Raw genomic sequence first — 17,394 nt, forward strand, 5'->3', positions numbered from 1 at the left:
TTTTAAAGATTTTATTTATTTATCAGAGAGAGAGAAGGGGAGAGAGTGAGCACAGGCAGACAGAATGGCAGGCAGGGGCAGAGGGAGAAGCAAGCTCCCCGCTGAGCAAGGAGCCCGATGTGGGACTCGATCCCAGGACGCTGGGATCATGACCCGAGCCGAAGGCAGCCGCCCAACCAACTGAGCCACCCAGGCGTCCCATAAAACGACTTCTTATCTCCAAGTCCTAGGAATCCACATTTTACTGGATGACTCTGGGATGTCACTGTCAGTTTATCCTGATAGGAAACTATCTCTGCTATTTTAATTCTTTACTTACTCCCATTTAAGTCTTTTCAAATTCATATACCTTGAAGATTTTCTGGTATATGATATTTTACATGTGGCCAATATTCTCCTAGTTGCCTGTTTCCTAGTGGTATATATTTATGCTTTGTTTCATTTCCCCCTGAGCATGGATTCTTCATCCAGGGTCCACGGAGGTCCAAGGGGAGGTGTCAGGGAGCATATTAGTTTGAGTGGGATAAACTGATGTAGTAAGTAAATGTAAAATGTAACAGTTTGACACAGTGGTTTGTCTTTTGCTCAAGTAACAATTGAGTGTAATTCCAGACTTGTAGAGGAGCTCTGTTCCATGTATTTCACTAAGGGACTGATTGTGAACTGAATGGGCAAACTCTGGCTCCGCCATCTTGGGTCACGCAGGGCATGGCCCAACTCAGTGAAGGGCTGGGGGAGAGAGCGTGGAGGAACCTGCAGGGGAGGTTCTGTTAGCCAGGCCTGGCAGGAACACACAAACCACTTCCACTCCAGTTTCACTGGCGAAAGGTCTTAGTTACATGGCCACAGTCACTAGAGGGAAGCTGGGCAATGTCATCTAGCCAGGAAGAAAGGGGAAACAGATTTTGGTACCCAGCTAGCATTTTCTGCCATGGGGGGGGGGGGCAGGGAAGGTCTGAAGAACAGGTGCAAACACACACACACACACACACCACAAAAGATGCATTTTCATTTGATTTACTTTAAAAATTATAAAGAAAAAATTGCTTTACTAATTCAAAGTATAAGCTTATGGTTTTAGTTCACTTTATTCTTCATGAGGAGGCATAAGGTGATCTGATTGGCCGGGCTGGGTCATATGACCATACGGGATCAGGGGTGGGGTCTGTTACCAAGGAAAGATGCTGGTACTTAGGCTCAGGCAAGGTAAAGGTTCATCCCACTATCGTGTCATCTGAATTAACTTAATTGGAAAAACGTGTTGTGAGGGACACAGCTGGAATTTCCCTGTCCCCCTCACAGTTTAGTGCAGCCCGTGTCAGTAGCCAGCACCTGCATCTCTTCCACTTTTTCTGGCAACTGAAGGCTGTTCTGCTCAGTAGGACAGCCTAGAAGTTTGGGGATATTGAAGACCCTACTCCAGAAGTCTCCATTGCCTTGCCCCTTAGGACAATGTCAATTTTGTGTTGGCTCCCCGACTTCTTCCACGTGATTAAGTTCCAGTTATTTTTGCTTGATAAAATGTCCTTCATTGGCTATCTTTCTTTCTCTGTTTCACTTCTCTGCTCTCCTGCCCAAGTTTCTTGGGATCGCCAAATAAGTAGCTTGAAATCCCTGGAGTTTCTTTTGGGGGGCACCCAGACTAAGACACTTACCCTGCCATGACTGTTATGCATCTTGGTCAATGTTTGTTAGCGCAGACTCTGTACTGTCAAAGCAAGCAAAGAACATCCATGGAAACTGCTTTAGATACTGTGATTATGTCAAGCTGGGAAATAAGGTGAGGAGAAACAGGGTCAGTGGTTTCTGTGCTGCAAGGGCTATGAAAAGAAAACAAAAGTAACAGTCTCGCAGAGCTCAGCATCAGCAAGTAGAACATTTTCCCCTGCTGTTACTAAATTTATCACATTCAGCAACAGAAAGTAGTTGACCCAACTTGAACAGACTCCCGTTTCTCTGACTGGAGTTTAGGAATAAATAAGCCTGTAAGAACAGCCTCCATGTAGGATGTAAGACCTTGGCACAGATGAAGTGGAGTTAGGTAATGGAATATGGCAGGGCAGAAACAGTTTGCTCTCTTCCTCCCAGCCCTCCAACACAGACCAATTATATTGATGGTATAGCAGTAGCAGCAAACTCTTAAAAAACAAACAAACAAACAAACAAACACCCCCAAAACCTAAGCCTATTTGTTAGCTGAGGCGACAAAGAAGGGTTTTCAAGAACACGAAGTGCTCACGGCTTTCGTTTGACTTGAATTATCACATGGGACAAGACACAAAGCCACCCCATTCCACATGGGATGAAGTTCTTGCTGACAAAAGCACAAAGGCAAAGGCCCAGTGCAGGAGCATCCAAGGCTCGTCATCTTGGACAGGCTGTAAAGAGGGTGCATCTTCTTCCTGAGAAGAACTCAAACTGGGGTTTGCTTCCATTCAGAAGCCCCGTGTGAAGCCTCCGTGGGGAGTGCACATCCCGGTGCCAAACGGAAGAGATGACACACAACTCAAGGCAACTGATGAAGTCCTTGCTTCCTCCTTCCCCCTCCACTTCAAAAGGTTGCTGGAGAGAACGCATGTTATTCTTTTCCTCCCTGTCTCAATTGTTATGAAAGCTTTACAACCTGTTTCAATTTCTTTCATATTTACCTTTAAAATTTTACAAATATATGGTTATTTATCAAAACAAGGCATCAGGGGCGCCTGGGTGGCTCAGTGGGTTAAGCCTCTGCCTTCGGCTCAGGTCATGATCTCAGGGTCCTGGGATCGAGTCCTGCATCGGGTTCTCTGCTCAGCGGGGAGCCTGCTTCCCTCTCTCTCTCTCTGTCTGCCTTTCCATCTACTTGTGATTTCTCTCTGTCAAATAAATAAATAAAATCTTTAAAAAAAAAAACAACAAGGCATCAATCTGACTTGAGGATGTACTCTAGGAAAACAAACAAACATAGATGCAAGTAAAGAAGCTAACAGACGACATGTAAAACAATAATGAGAAAATGTCATATGTGTTTGGGTTGCAGGGTGGTACAGTGGGGTAAGTGTCTGACTCTTGATCTTTGGCTCAGGGTCGTGGCATGAAGCTCCAAGTTGGACTTTGTGCTCACTGTGGAGTCTGCTTGAGATTCCCTCTCCCTCTCCCCCCCCCTCGTTCTGTCTCTCTCTAAAATAAATAAATAAATCTTTTTAAAAAATGTTATTTATTTATTTGACAGAGATCACAAGTAGGCAGAGAGGCAGGCAGAGAGAGAGGGAGAAGCAGGCTCCCCGCCGAGCAGAGAGCCTGATGTGAGGCTCGATCCCAGGACTCTAGACTCATGACCTGAGCCAAAGGTAGAGGCTTTAACCCACTGAGCCACCCAGGCACCCCAATAAATCTTTTTTTTTTAAGGTTTTATTTGTTCAAGAGAGACTGAGGGACAGATAGCTAGAGAGCACACAAACAGGGAAGAGAGGGAGAAGCAGGCTCCCTGCTCAGCCCAATCCCAGAGCTGGATCCCAGGACCCTGAGATCATGACCTGAGCCAGAGGCAGACATTTAACCGACTGAGCCACCCGGGAGCCCCTAAAATAAATAAACCAACCTAAAAAAAAAAAAAGAAAAAGAAGTGCTCAAAGGACAAAACAAAACCCACAGTGATGGGTTATGTCAATGGGACCAGGAGTCAGCTATAAGAATTCCAAATGGTCAAAGCTGAGACAATTTGAGCAAAAAATAAAGTGGTATTGAGTCATTTGGATTATAACCCAAAATAGAAATTAAATATCCATGAATACATACTGGCATAAATAAATGATTGAGTAAGTAAATACACGGGAAGCAAGAGAAAAATCTCCCATGCAGAAAAATTCCAAATAAAGTATGTAGATCTCCATTCTCAAGGGGGTTGGTACATAACTCCCCACTCTGGAAGTGTGGGCTAAATATAGTGACTTCCTTCCAGAGAGTTCCATACAGAAAGAGGAAAAGAGTTACTTTACAGTGGGGAAACATGGTAAATACCGCCTCCACCAGGTGAACAAGACCTATGTCAACAGTGACATGTCATGTTGACAGCAGGTACCCCTGATATGATGTGATGAGAAGGGCACTTCACCTCTGTGGTCCTCCTTCCTTAACCCATAACCCCAGTCTAATCATAAGAAATACATCAGACAGATCTCAACTGATTAATGTTCTAAAAATACCTAACCAGTGTTCTTCAAAACTGTCAAGGTCATCAAAAAAAGGAAAGTGTGAGAAACGGTCACAACCAAGAGAAGCCACAACAACTAAGAGACCCAACAACTAAACTAAACTCAGTATTTTGGATGAGCTCCAACAATTCCAAAGTAAGTTTATTTAAAAAATAATGGTAACATCAAAACTAGTAGGTACCATTTAAAGTCAAAACAACTTTTTAAAAAAAAGGTTTTGTTTGATTATTTGAGAGAGAGTGTACGTCCAAGAGCATGAGCTGGGGAGAGGGCAGAGGGAGAGGAAGAAGCAGATTCCCCACTGAGTGGGGAGCCCAAGGTGGGGCTCCATCCCAGGACCCCAGGACCATGACATGAGCCGTAGGCAGACACTTAACCGACTGAGCCACTCAGGTACCCCTAAAGTCAAAATAACTTTTAATAATATGATGAGAATGTTTAATGGTTGTGAAGAAATGATTTAAATATAAATAAAATTAATAACTTGAAATGAAAGTACAATTTCCACAAAATCCGTGGAGAGGGAGGAAGTTGGAGAAGGAAATTAAGTCTTGGGGGACAGGGGGATGGGCAAATGGGCGAAGGGGAAGGGGAGGTCCAGGCTTCTCATTATGGAATGAACATGTCAGGGGGATATAGTCAATGGTACCATAGGTAGAGCACCATAGGTGTGGTGATGGACACTTGTGGGGAACAGTGCATAACGTATGGAGAAGTTGAATCATTCTGTCTTATATCTGAAACTAGGGGAACATTGTATGACAACTATACTTTAATAAAATAAAAACACATTTTATTTTTTTAAAGATTTTATTTATTTATTTAAGAGAGAGACAGTGAGAGAGAACATGAGCGAGGAGAAGGTCAGAGAGAGAAGCAGACTCCCCGTGGAGCTGGGAGACCGATGCGGGACTCGATCCCGGGACTCCGGGATCATGACCTGAGCCGAAGGCAATCGTCTAACAATTGAGCCACCCAGGCGTCCCTAAAAACACATTTTAAAAACATTTTTAAAGGGAAGGTAAGTCTAAAGATTTGGTCCTGGGTAATGCATGATTTTGGAGAAAAAAGACATATTTTGTAGATGGGCTCACTTATTGCTGGAGGAATTAAAGTAGCTGCCACATAGGCAAAGCAATAGAGGAAAATGACGATAAAGCATAATAAAGTCAAACACAGAACATGACCAGAAGAAGGCCACTGTGTAACTGGGGATCATAGGAAACTTCAAAAGGTTAAATCCTCCCTCAGAAAGAGAAGACTCTCAGACTGGGTAAAGGAAAGTCCAGCTTTCTGGGCTTTACAAAAGACACCAAAAACAATATGATTCTTTTTTTAAAAAGATTTTTAAAAATTTATTTATTTGTCAAAGAGAGAGAAGAGCACAAGAAGGGGGAGCAGCCGACAGAGGGAGAGGAAGAAGCAGATTCCCCACTGAGCAAGGAGTTGAGGGGCTCGATCTCACAAGTCTGGGATCATGACCTGAGCTGAAGGCAGACGCTTAACCAACTGAGCCACCTAGGCATCCTAGGAGTATGATTTTTAAAACACTGACAGTCCTAGGAAGGGCAAACATATAACAGTAGAAGGCACAATACATTAAGAAATGGAAACATAAACAGAAAGCTTTGGTGACACTACTAACACAAGAGCAGTAGAGCAGTGTCCTTAACTGCTTACACGCGCCTTTCTCAGTCCGTTCACACCTAGCCTGAGTGCAGCGCACACCTATCTACAGGAAGTTCTACCCTTCCCCTGGTAAATCTGAGTGCTTACATTTTCCGAAAAGCCATCTGGCTATTCTTGTCACCTCTTGTGCTGGGCCTGCAGATGACTCACTTGGGCCTCTGGCCTCTCTGGATCTCTCCAGTCAAGGCCACCTGGAGACCCCCCGATGTCCAGCCAAGCACAACTAATGTAGGGCTTGTCAAGTTTAATTAGAGTTCACAAAGACCCAAGGACAGTCATTACATGTAAGCCAAGCTCACCAGATGGAAAGAGTTGTTGTTGTGATATGTCATTTATCCCCCCAAATTGATCAGTGGATTTAAAAAAAAAAGATTTTATTTATTTATTTGACAGAGAGTTAGAGAGAGAGCACAAGTAGGCAGAGTGGAAGGCGGAGGGAGAGGGAGAAGCGGGCCCTCCACTGAGTGGGCAGCCCCACACTGGGCTCTATCCCAGGATCCCAGGATGGTGAACTGAGCTGAACACAGCTGCTTTAACCAACTGAGCCATCCAGGCATCCCTGATCAGTTGGTTTTATGTTAAACCAATCAGACGCCAGGGAAATTTTTATTTTATTTTATTTTATGTCTTTCAGTTCATAGGGAAGGACAAATACATAAGAATATCCAAGACAATTGAGAAAACCATCAAGGGCTACTAATTCTAACCAGAAAGCAAAATACAGGATTGTTTCTGTCATAGGAATTGACAAGAACAGGAATAGCATGGAACTGAGAACTGAAAAACAGAACAATGCCATTGTGAGAATTTAGGACTTTGCTAGCAGGACACTGTTTTCCCTTTGTTTTAGTAGTCAAAATTCTCTGGGGTCCTGAATAATTAAATAAAAACTGTGTTACTGAAAGAAAACTGGGAAGTTTGATTAATCACATAGTGCCCACCGTGACATGAGTTTCAGGCAAAATTCTGAACAATTCAGAGAAAACACTTTTAAAAAGGGTTCCCTAAGTGTTCCTTGTTTCTCTAATTTCTTCTTAGTTTCTCTTCCTCTTTATATATTTTCTAAATTTTTTGAAAGATTTAAAAAAATTTTTAAAGATTTTTCATTTATTTGAGAAGGAGAGCATGAGCTGAGGGAGAGGCTAATGGAGAGGGAGAGACGGACTCCCCACTCAGTAGTACAAGGCTCTATCCCAAGGCCCCAGGATCATGACCTGAGCTGAAGGCAGTCATTTAACTAACTGAGCCACTCAAGTGCCGTAAAAGATTTTATTTTTAAGTAATCTCTACATCCAAGGTAGGGCTTGAACTCATGACCCTGAGATCAAGAGTCGCATGCTCCACCAACTGAGACATCCAGGAGCCCCCCCTCTCCTTCCCCTTTTTATTTTTATTTATTTTTAAAGGTTTATACTTATTTACTTGTCAGACAGAAGAGATAGAGATCACAAGTAGGCAGAGAGATAGGGGGAAGCAGGCTCCCTACTGAGCAGAGAGCCTGATGTGGGGCTCGATTCCAGGACCCTGAGACCATGACCTGAGCTGAGGGCAGAGGCTTAACCCACTGAGCCACCCAGGCACCCCTTCTTCCTCTTTATAAAGAGATGATGTGGATAATATATCTCTAGAGGCCTGAAATTCCAACAGTCATCACCAACAGATTCAGCAGTTTTTTTTTAAGAAACTATACAAAAATTTCTGAACATGAAAATAGAGTTGTATGATGGATTCCATGTATTCATTGCCAACTTCAACAAGGATCAGGGCAGAGCCCACCTTTTTCCATTCTCACCCAATTCCCTCATCCTTTAAATTATTTTGAAGCAAATCCCAATCCCAGACAACATATCATCTCATTTATAAATATTTCAGTGTGTCTCTCTAAAAGGCGAGAAGTCCTTTTCTGACAAGTTACCTAAAATGTACCGAGTTTTAGTATTATGCTACATGAAATAAGTTATGGAAAGACAAATGCCGTATGATTTCAGTTGCAAGTGGAATCTAAAAAACAAAACAAAACAAACAAACGAGGCAGAAACAGACCCATAAATACGGAGAACAAACTGGTGGTTGCCAGAGGGGAGCAGGGTGGAGGGATGGGTCAGGTGGGAGGTTTCCAGTTCTAGAATGAGTAAGTCACAGAAATAAAAGGCACAGCATAGGAAATCCAGTCAATGGTATCTTAGTAGAGCTGCACCGTGACAGATGGGAGCTGCACGTGTGGTGAGCAGAGCATGAGGTACAGGCTGTGCAACCACTACAATGTATACCTGAAACTAATGGAACATGTGAGTGTCAACTATACTTCAATTTAAAAGGTACATGTTATTGGGCGTCTGGGTGGCTCAGTCAGTTAAGTGTCTATCTTCAGCTCAGGTCTTGATCTCAGGGTGACGGAATCGAGTCCCCCATTGGGCTCTCTGCTCCCCGGGGAGTCTGCTTCTCCCTCTCCCTCTGTTGCCCCCCCCCCACTCATGCTCGTACTTGTGCTATCTTGTGCTCAAATAAATAAATAAATAAAATCTTTTTAAAAAATGTACAAATTATTCATGAAGCCGAGTTAACAAAATGAACCTTGACTTAGCTTTTTGAGGGACTCCAGGTCTTTTGTAAATTTTTCAATATCTTCTTTGGTTATTATTTTATTAAAATTTTCTGTTTGAGGCCATGTTGTGAGTCTGAATTTTGGTAAAAATACAACAATTTCATCAAATTTCCCAATTTATTTTCATGAAATTGCATCTAGTGAGAGAAAATAATAGAATATATTAAGTTAATGCTGGAGGAGCAAATTGATGATGTACGAGAGAGAGGATGGATTAGGGGAACAAGTGTATGTGGCGGGGGCAGGAGGAGTGGCGCCTCCCATCCACTGTGTAAGGTGGGGAGAGGGCTCATGGATTCAGATAGGTGTAAGTGGTTGATTCAGTATTTCCACTGAGAGTGAGGGTAGTGATGAGAACATCAGAAGCTGCAGGAGAGAGGAACTGCTCAAAAAGGGAAGAAGTGAATCGTCTAAGAAAATGTAGGAATTCCTGGAGGTCTGAAGGACCATTTTATTTTATTTTATTTTTTAAAGATTTTATTTATTTCTTTGACAGAGAGAAATCACAAGTAGATGGAGAGGCAGGCAGAGAGAGAGAGAGGGAAGCAGGCTCCCTGCTGAGCAGAGAGCCCGACGTGGGACTCGATCCCAGGACACTGAGATCATGACCTGAGCCGAAGGCAGCAGCTTAACCCACTGAGCCACCAAGGCGCCCTGAAGGACCGTTTTAGATGCGTGGGTTATAAATTTAAATAGAGCTCGATCAGTGTGGTATTTTCCCCTGACCACAATTCTCTGCTTCATGTTGGCATAAAGGGAAGAAGAAAGTTAGATTTCACCCAAGTTAGTTTTTTCCAATTGGGTTTAATGAAGAAAGAGAGGTAGGTTCGGGGTAGTTTAGGGTAGACACAGGAGAGTAATTTTAGTGATTGGGAAAGTAAAAAGAAGCTGAGAGCGGTGAAGGATGACAAAACCATTGTGGTGTGGGAGAAAAATGCCTGAGAGGTTGGTAGGAGCAGCTAGGTGTTTAGGGAACAGCCAGGGGCTTTGGCTGATGATGGGCTGTAGGTTTAGAGGGCAGAGCAGAAGTGCCTGGAGGGGGCACAGTGGAGGAGTGTGCGGGAGAGTGTTGCAGTAAGTGTATCAGAATAAGATTACAAGAGAGGAATGATGTCTAAGGAAGCTTTCACTTCTTGTGACCATTACACACTGCCCATGAATCTTGTTTGCTCTTTATTTCTGGGCTTTTCTCTATTTAGAAAAGTGGATTCACTCTTTAAAAGTTCCCCCACTGGGAAGATTTTCTTTCCTTTAGTTTTCAAAACCATCCTTCTTTGTCTTTCATACCTGCAATGCTAAGGCAGCCCACTTCCGGTGGGTTCCAAGAAACCTTGCAGAGAACAATATAAGTCAGCTTTGAATTTTCCTTCAACCGTCAACTGGTCAAAAGGAACTCCCCAAGAGGAAAAAGTGTGGGTTAAAAAGGGGTTTCTAGGGTCTCCTGGCTGGCTTAGTTGGTAGAGCACTCTTTATCTTAGGGTCGTGAGTTAGAGCCCTATGTTGGGAGTTGAGATTACTTAAAAACTAAAGCGATTTTTTAAAAAAGGGAGGGTTTCTATGCATCAGGAGTTGTCATGCTGGGAGTTTAACCAACCTGCTCAGGCAGCTCACTGATGCCTTCAGGACCTACAATTAACAAGGTGGTACTAACACTGGACACACCCATCTTAGTGGTTTGGTGGATCCTAAAACTCAGTTCATGATAAGCGTCTCATATCCCAAGGTTACTTACTATCTAATGGTATCTACCAGGGGCCTTGAAGAACTGTTTCTCAAAGCTGGTTACCTGATGGAGAGAGGGTGCTCTGTTTCAAATTCATGGGCACTAGAGCTGACTACAGGATCCATTTGGATCTGACACTAACACTTGAACAGCATCGCATCCATTGGAGTAGGTGGACCAAATCCCAGAACTCTTTGCTCATTGGCCTAGACAGGCTGGAGAGCTTCTTTGGTTCCTGGTTCCACTCAAATTTGGCATCCTTTTCATATAAGTTAGCAGACTCAGAGTAACACATCTGAATATTTTGCTTCAGAAATCCAAAGAGGTCCAGCAAACATTGTGTATCTTTTTTAGTGGTAGAGATACAAGGTGGGGTAATTTCCTCTTGGCTTTGAAGTAGGGACCCCTGGCTTATAGGAAAATTCGATCAAATAAAAGGTATCTGAATTTTCTTAGGGCTTCTTAAGATTCATACCCTACTCTCACAGGGTAAATATGTATTACCAGGAAATCTAGCGGACCTGTTATTTCCATCTTTCCTGATTTTATCAGCATTATGGCTTCAATATAATGAAACTGTGTGATATCCTGTAGGATGATGAGAGGATCAATGTCGCTATGAGCTAAACTGTGGCACAGAGCCAGAGTGCATATAACCCTGAGGCAAAAAAAACAAAAAACAAACAAACAAACAAACAAACAAACACAAACACCCTGATTTCCCCCTCCCCCCCATGTCAAGAGATAAAGAAAAATGCATTTGCCAGGGCATCTGGGGTGCTCCATTTGTTAAGCAACTGCCTTCCACTCAGATCATGATCCTGAAGCCCTGGGATGGAGCCCCTGTATCTGTCTCCCTGCTCAGCAGGGAGTCTGCTTCTCCCTCTGACTTCTCCCCTCTCATGCTCTCTCTCACAAATAAATAAATAAATAAATAAATAGATAAAATCTTTTAAAAATGCACTTGCCAAATAATAAGTTACACACCAGATGCTTACTCCAGTAAGGAAACCACATCTGGAAAAGCAAGTGCAATTTTAAGACACCAACTGACGAAGCCTGTGGTAATCCATTGTCATTTTGCAACATCTTCTGTTAAAAGTCAGTCTGGGTTTGTTACTTCAAAGCCAGTGCCAAGTGTACCCTGACAGTCCAGGAATTTCCCTTTCCCTGGTGCACTGTTACTTTGATCAATGGTTTCAAGTCTTTTTGGAAAATACCAGGAGGAAGACACACAGTTAGTTTCTGGGTCTGGTGGAAGTATTTTCTTCTCATGGGCATTTGGGCCTCCTCCTCATTTGAAGACTCCTGGTCTGTCCTTGGTGTGGCACTTGGGTGAGGGGCCATGATTTTCCATCATGGTGTTTCAAATTACACCTCTGTTTTTTAGACTTAAACATTTTTGTGGGGGGGGGGAGGGTCATACAGATCAAATAGTACTTAGTACACAGTTATCTATGTTAGTAGTACAGATTACACCATTAAGTAGCCCCACTTAAATATCCCTGAGGTGAGCACATTCTCTTTAGTCTCACCATCCCTGCTGGCTCTCATGATAACCATGACCATCTTGACTCTTTGCAGTCAAGAGCTGCGTGATCAGACCTTCCTGGGGTCCCGCCATTCCCATAGAAACAAACATTGCCCACTCTACAGTCTATGGAGAAAAGTCCCTCAAGAGCTTTTAAAACATGTTTAGGGGTACCTGGGTGGCTCAGTCGTTAAGCCTCTGGCTTTGGCTTGGGTCATGATGGGATCCAGCCACTGTGAGGCTTCCTGCGAGGGAAGGAAGGAAGGAAGGAAACGAAGGAAAGGAAGGAGCGAAGGAAACGAACGAAGGCTTCCTGCGAAGGAAGGAAGGAAGGAAGCCTGCTTCTCCCTCTCCCACTCCCCCTGCTTGTATTCTCTCTCTCTATCAAATAAATAAAAAAAAATCTTAAAAAATGTTTATACTTCTCTCCCAATATATTTCTCAAGGATTTAGTGAAGTAAGGGTCTTCTGGGTTCTATTGGGACACATACAAAGGGATGATTAGGTCCCCTCTTAAAGTCTTTGGAGCCCTTTCTCTTTATCAATGGCTCTCAAAGTACGGTGCAGGGACCCCCGGGGGTCTCTGAGCTCCTTTTAGGGTATGTACAAGCTCAGACCTATTTTCACAGTAAAACACGGGGCCACCTGTGTGGGAGGGAGATCACCCATAGGCAGAGAGGCAGGCAGAGACAGAGGGGGAAGTAGGCTTCCTGCTGAGCGGAGACCCCGATGCGGGGCTCAATCCCAGGACCCCCAGATCATGACCTGAGCTGAAGGCAGAGGCTTTAATCCACTGAGCCACCCAGGTGCCCCTTCAATAATTTTTTAAAAATATTTATTTATTTATTTGAGAGCGAGAGACTACAAGCAGGGGGAGGAGCAGAGGGAGAGGGAGAGAGAGAAAGAGAGAATCTCCCAAGCAGACTCCCTGTTGAGTACAGAGTCCCTCCAAGGAGAGCCCCGAGGATCCTGAGATCACAACCCAAGCTGACGTCAAGGGTCAGACACTCAACTGACTGAGCCACCCAGGTGCCCCAGGGTCTTTTTTTTTTTTTTTTAACATTTTTAAAATTTATATTTTTTTGAAACAGAGAGAGAGAGATTACAAGTATGCAGAGAGGCAGAGGCAGGCATAGAGGAGAAAGCAGGCTCCCCGCTGAGCAGAGAGCCTGATGTGGGACTCGATTTGAGGACCCTGAGATCATGACCTGAGCCGAAGGCAGAGGCTTAACCCAGGCGCCCAGTCCCAGGGTCTTGAATAATTTTTGAGAGTGGAAAGACATCCCAACACCAGAAAGTTTGAGAACTTTTGATTTATATTTTATAACTTGGGGCTTTTGGCATTAAAACACACTAGGTCACCGGTGAGACCAGTTTCAATCAACTAAGAAAATAGGCTATAAATTCGGCTGATATAATTTGCAATCCACAGTTTTTTTTTTCAATTTAAGTCATGTAGCTTTGAAATAAGAGATTATTTAATCATAGTCACACAGGTTCCTGAGGTTTTATTCCATGCTTCAAACTAAGAATTTAGGAACTTAACACTGTCCAGCCCCATTAGTAGACGCTATCTCAAGCCACAGGTCTTAAACAATTTGTGGTGTGTGTGTGTGTGTGTGTGTGTGTGTGTGTGTGTGTGTGTGAATCCTGCAGCAATGGCTTCTTACTCTCAAGCCTTTTTTCAATTGAGTATCCATCCCAGGTAACTACAGATAATAATTTCAATCCTCATTTTCCCTCTTTCTTCTACGGGTTGCCAAATTCCCACCCTTAAAATGAGCTAGATCTCATCATGTTGGTCCCCAGGCAGACCTGATATCTACCCCACATTTACTCTGAAATTTTAGGGTTTTTCTTTAGTCTGCATCTACTCTTGGGATCATTTCCCATATTAGTCAGGGCTCTTAACAGAAAGCAACAGAAATGGACTCTGATTAAATAAAATACGAATATATTGATAAGATACAGGGAAGTTCACAGAAATATTGGAAAAACTGGGGAACTGGGCTTTAAAAAAACAAGAAAGAATAAAGAGAACCACAGGACTAGGACATGGGATCAGAGCTGTAACTGCGGTTAAGGTTAGGGTTTAGGATCAGAGCTCAGCTTGGAGAAAGGGCTGGGGCTTAGGTTAACCTAGTGATAGAATTATGTTTGGGATATGGGTAAAGTCAGGGTTACAATTGGGGCTAGGATTAGATTTAGGGCTAACGTAGGTCTAGGGTTGAAAAAATAGATTTAGAGTTATGGCTTAGTCTAGGCTTTTATGGCTTTTGCTAACCTTAGGACAAAGAGACCCATAGGACTAGAGGTGGGGTTCCTCTAGTACTCAAGTTAGATTTATGGTTAAGGCAAGTGTAATCTCACTTGGTGAATGCAGGTCGTGTTTCTGAGATCTCTCACCAAGGTTTTCTCTACCTGGCTGGTATACTCATCCTCCAATTACTTCCTTTTGTTGAAATTTACTCTATGTAAGAGTAACCATCACAACCTTGGAAATTAGGCTGCTCAATCTTGTGGAAGTAGACTTCCACAATATTTGACTGCTACCAGCATTTGAAAACGGCACCTCAGCTTCAAGGTGGAACCAATTCTGGGTTGCAATTTATGGTTTGGGGCTACCAGTGGGTTCAGGCCAAAGCTTGTCTCCAGGTAGACCACATTCCTGCTTAGATGCTCCTATGTCCTGTCCTATTTTCCTCACTCCCCCTTTTCTAGGAACGCTTCCCACTAAATCACATGCACAAGAATCCCATTCTCAGGTTTGATTTCTAGGCAACGCTACCGAAGACAGTGAGCAGTAACTCAATTATAAGAAGGAGATTCATGTTTTGCACTGCCAAAAATGGACAGTCATCCACATTGGCTATCTTAAGAGAAAAAGCAAGATGTATAACCCCCACTGACAATGTACTCTTGTCCAGGGGCACCATTTCTCTCTCCAGTTCCAATAGACTCTGTGAGACAGAAAGCTATCTTTTTGTTCACTGCTTTAGACTCAGGAGTGAATGTCTTACTTGATACATAGGAGGCTCTAAGTATATATTTGTTGAATGAATGCGTGGTTAATACATATGATTCCTCTGATCCTGTTCCCAGACAGCTGTGAACTCCAGAGGGTCACCATGCCAGAATTTTTCTCTTATAATTTGATGTTCTGCAGCCACAGTTCAGCTATTAGCGTAGCTCAGGGCTTCAACTCTAAATGGCTCCCCATCACACATGTGCCCTACCTTTTCTTAACCATCCCCCTCCCTATGTTCTCACTGTTACCCTGCCCCTTTGTTCTCTGCAGGTAATTTGTCTTTCTTCCATGTTATAAAATTTTAAAACATAAATTATTCAGAATCATCTTCAACTACTCCACAAATACAGATCTCAACCAATCAAAATAAACAAGCTAGAAACAGAGCTTCAAGTGTATATTTAAAAAAAATGGTCTACAATGAAGAAGGCATCACAAGTGCCCGAGGAAAGGGAGGATGTTAGTGCTGGGATAACTGGTTAATTATTCTGAGGTGAAATAAAGTTAGGAACTACTTCCCCTATGTTCCCCAAGACAAATTCCAGTTGGACTAAATAATCCAATGTAAAAGCTGAAACAATAAATGCAGAAAATATTTGAATGGCTAATCTCCACATGGGAAATGCCTTTTTTGTGTGTGTGGGAAATGCCTTTCTAAGCTTACAAATAATTTTCTACAAATCACAAACGAAATGTTAAACTTGTGACACTACCCTATCACATGTGAATTTATGCTCAGGCCAAAAATCAGAGCTGCTCGCAGAGATGGATGGATAAGAACTTTTCTTTCAGTGTTACCAGGAAAAAGGAAAGGGAACCAGCCCTTCCCCTTTCAGAGACTCTTAGAGAGGCTGGCTTAATAATTTGGCTTGAGATTTGTTCAGAGAAAACTCAGAGTTAAAATAATCTACAGACTCTTTGGATACCTAAAGGTAGCAATCAGGAGCAGTCAACCTCTGTTTAGGGAAACTCTGTAACAACCTTCCTGCTGATGAAAGATTAGATCAGTTCTGTCCGAAGGAGATAAGGAATGGGTAAGGAGCTCAGGTGCTCCATCAGATAAGATGATGGGACTGAGACAATATTCCCCCAAGGACAAAGAAAGAGGGACGTCAGTCCTGAACTGAGTAGAAGAGGAGAGAAGGAAAAAAGGGGCTCTGGGGTAAGTCTAAGAGAGGAGGGTGGTACGTAGCTGGGAGGCTTGCAGAATGGCAACGAACCACACTCCATTTTGTCTATTTGTGGATAAATGTATGGCAATGAACCATATTCCATTTTGTTTATTTGTGGATAAATGTATATATGTGTGTATATATAGAACATATCCATATGTTATATATCATTTAAAAACATATATTCATTTACATTATGTGATGCAGGGGTAGAATAGGTAGTCCTTGTTATGTGGTTTCAAATTTGAACTATACAAATTGTGTCTCTTCTAGCTGGTCCTGCAACCACCCAGGTCCCCTTCAATAGTCAGCAGTCACTGGCTTCTTGTCCTTCCCTCAGGAGGTGTTGGAACTATTCTCCGCATATATGAACAAATATCTGCATGTACTTTTGCTCCTTTTTTTTGGTTTATAAATGGGAGTATATTAGGCTCAGTGTTATGCATCTTGCTTTTCCCCCTTAATAACTAGTTTTGGAGATATTTTCATATCAATACACAAAGAGCAAATTCATCTCTAATTTAATCATTATCTTTCTGATAGACATTTGAATTGTTATCAATTTTTAAAAACTTATAGATGAGGCTGCATTGAATAATTTTTGCATACATTATTTTTCAAATGTAAGTATATGTGTGTGTATAAATACACACATATATATGATTTAGATCAATTTTTAGAAGAGCCGCTGGACCATTGGGGATGTGCATCTGTTATTTCGATAAAATTGCCAAATTGCTCTCCCACGAGCAGTGTGCAAGTGCCTGCTTTCTAACACCCTTTTCATGACTATGTCTAACACTCACTCTTAAGTCCTTTCTGTGTTGTAACCTCTGTTCTTACCACACCATCGGTAAAATGTCTTGCAAAGTAACATGGGCTTTGCGGAAGGAAGAAGAAAAAAGCACCATCAGATACATGAGGGGGAGCAGGGTCAGAGGTGACTAGGATGTCCTGGAGATAAGATGGGGAGAAGGAAGCAATCATCAAGGTATTTGTTGCAATAAGTGTCCAAAAAATGTAATTTCTCTGGGAATCTAGTCTAAACTGGAGTTTTCAGAGCATGTATAACAGATGTTAGAGTGATTAATTCTTGTTATTAAAGGGAAAAGATATCTCAGGAGGCCAGAAATTTTAAAGACTATGGGTTAGTGTTATAGGGTTGAAAATCTCCCATTGAAGAGGAAGGTGGCACCTGGCTCTTTCAGTATTTACACTAGTAAGCCGGTGCTAGTGGAATGATCATGCTTTCTCCCAAGGCTTCAAAGTACTACCAAGTAATGGGGTACTTTGGTCTTGAGGTTCTCAGAGTTGAGCTTGTGTCTCCCAGACAGTCCATCCCCTGAGCTGGTAATCTGAGCATGGAGCACATCACAAGGAGAGCTGGCTACCACAGGGGACAAGATTCAGCTTCTGTGTCTAGTTCTCTGGAGGAAATTACAACCCAAAAGAG

Source organism: Mustela nivalis, assembly GCF_964662115.1.
Source record: "Mustela nivalis genome assembly, chromosome: 1".
Classification (NCBI taxonomy): Eukaryota; Metazoa; Chordata; class Mammalia; order Carnivora; family Mustelidae; genus Mustela; species Mustela nivalis.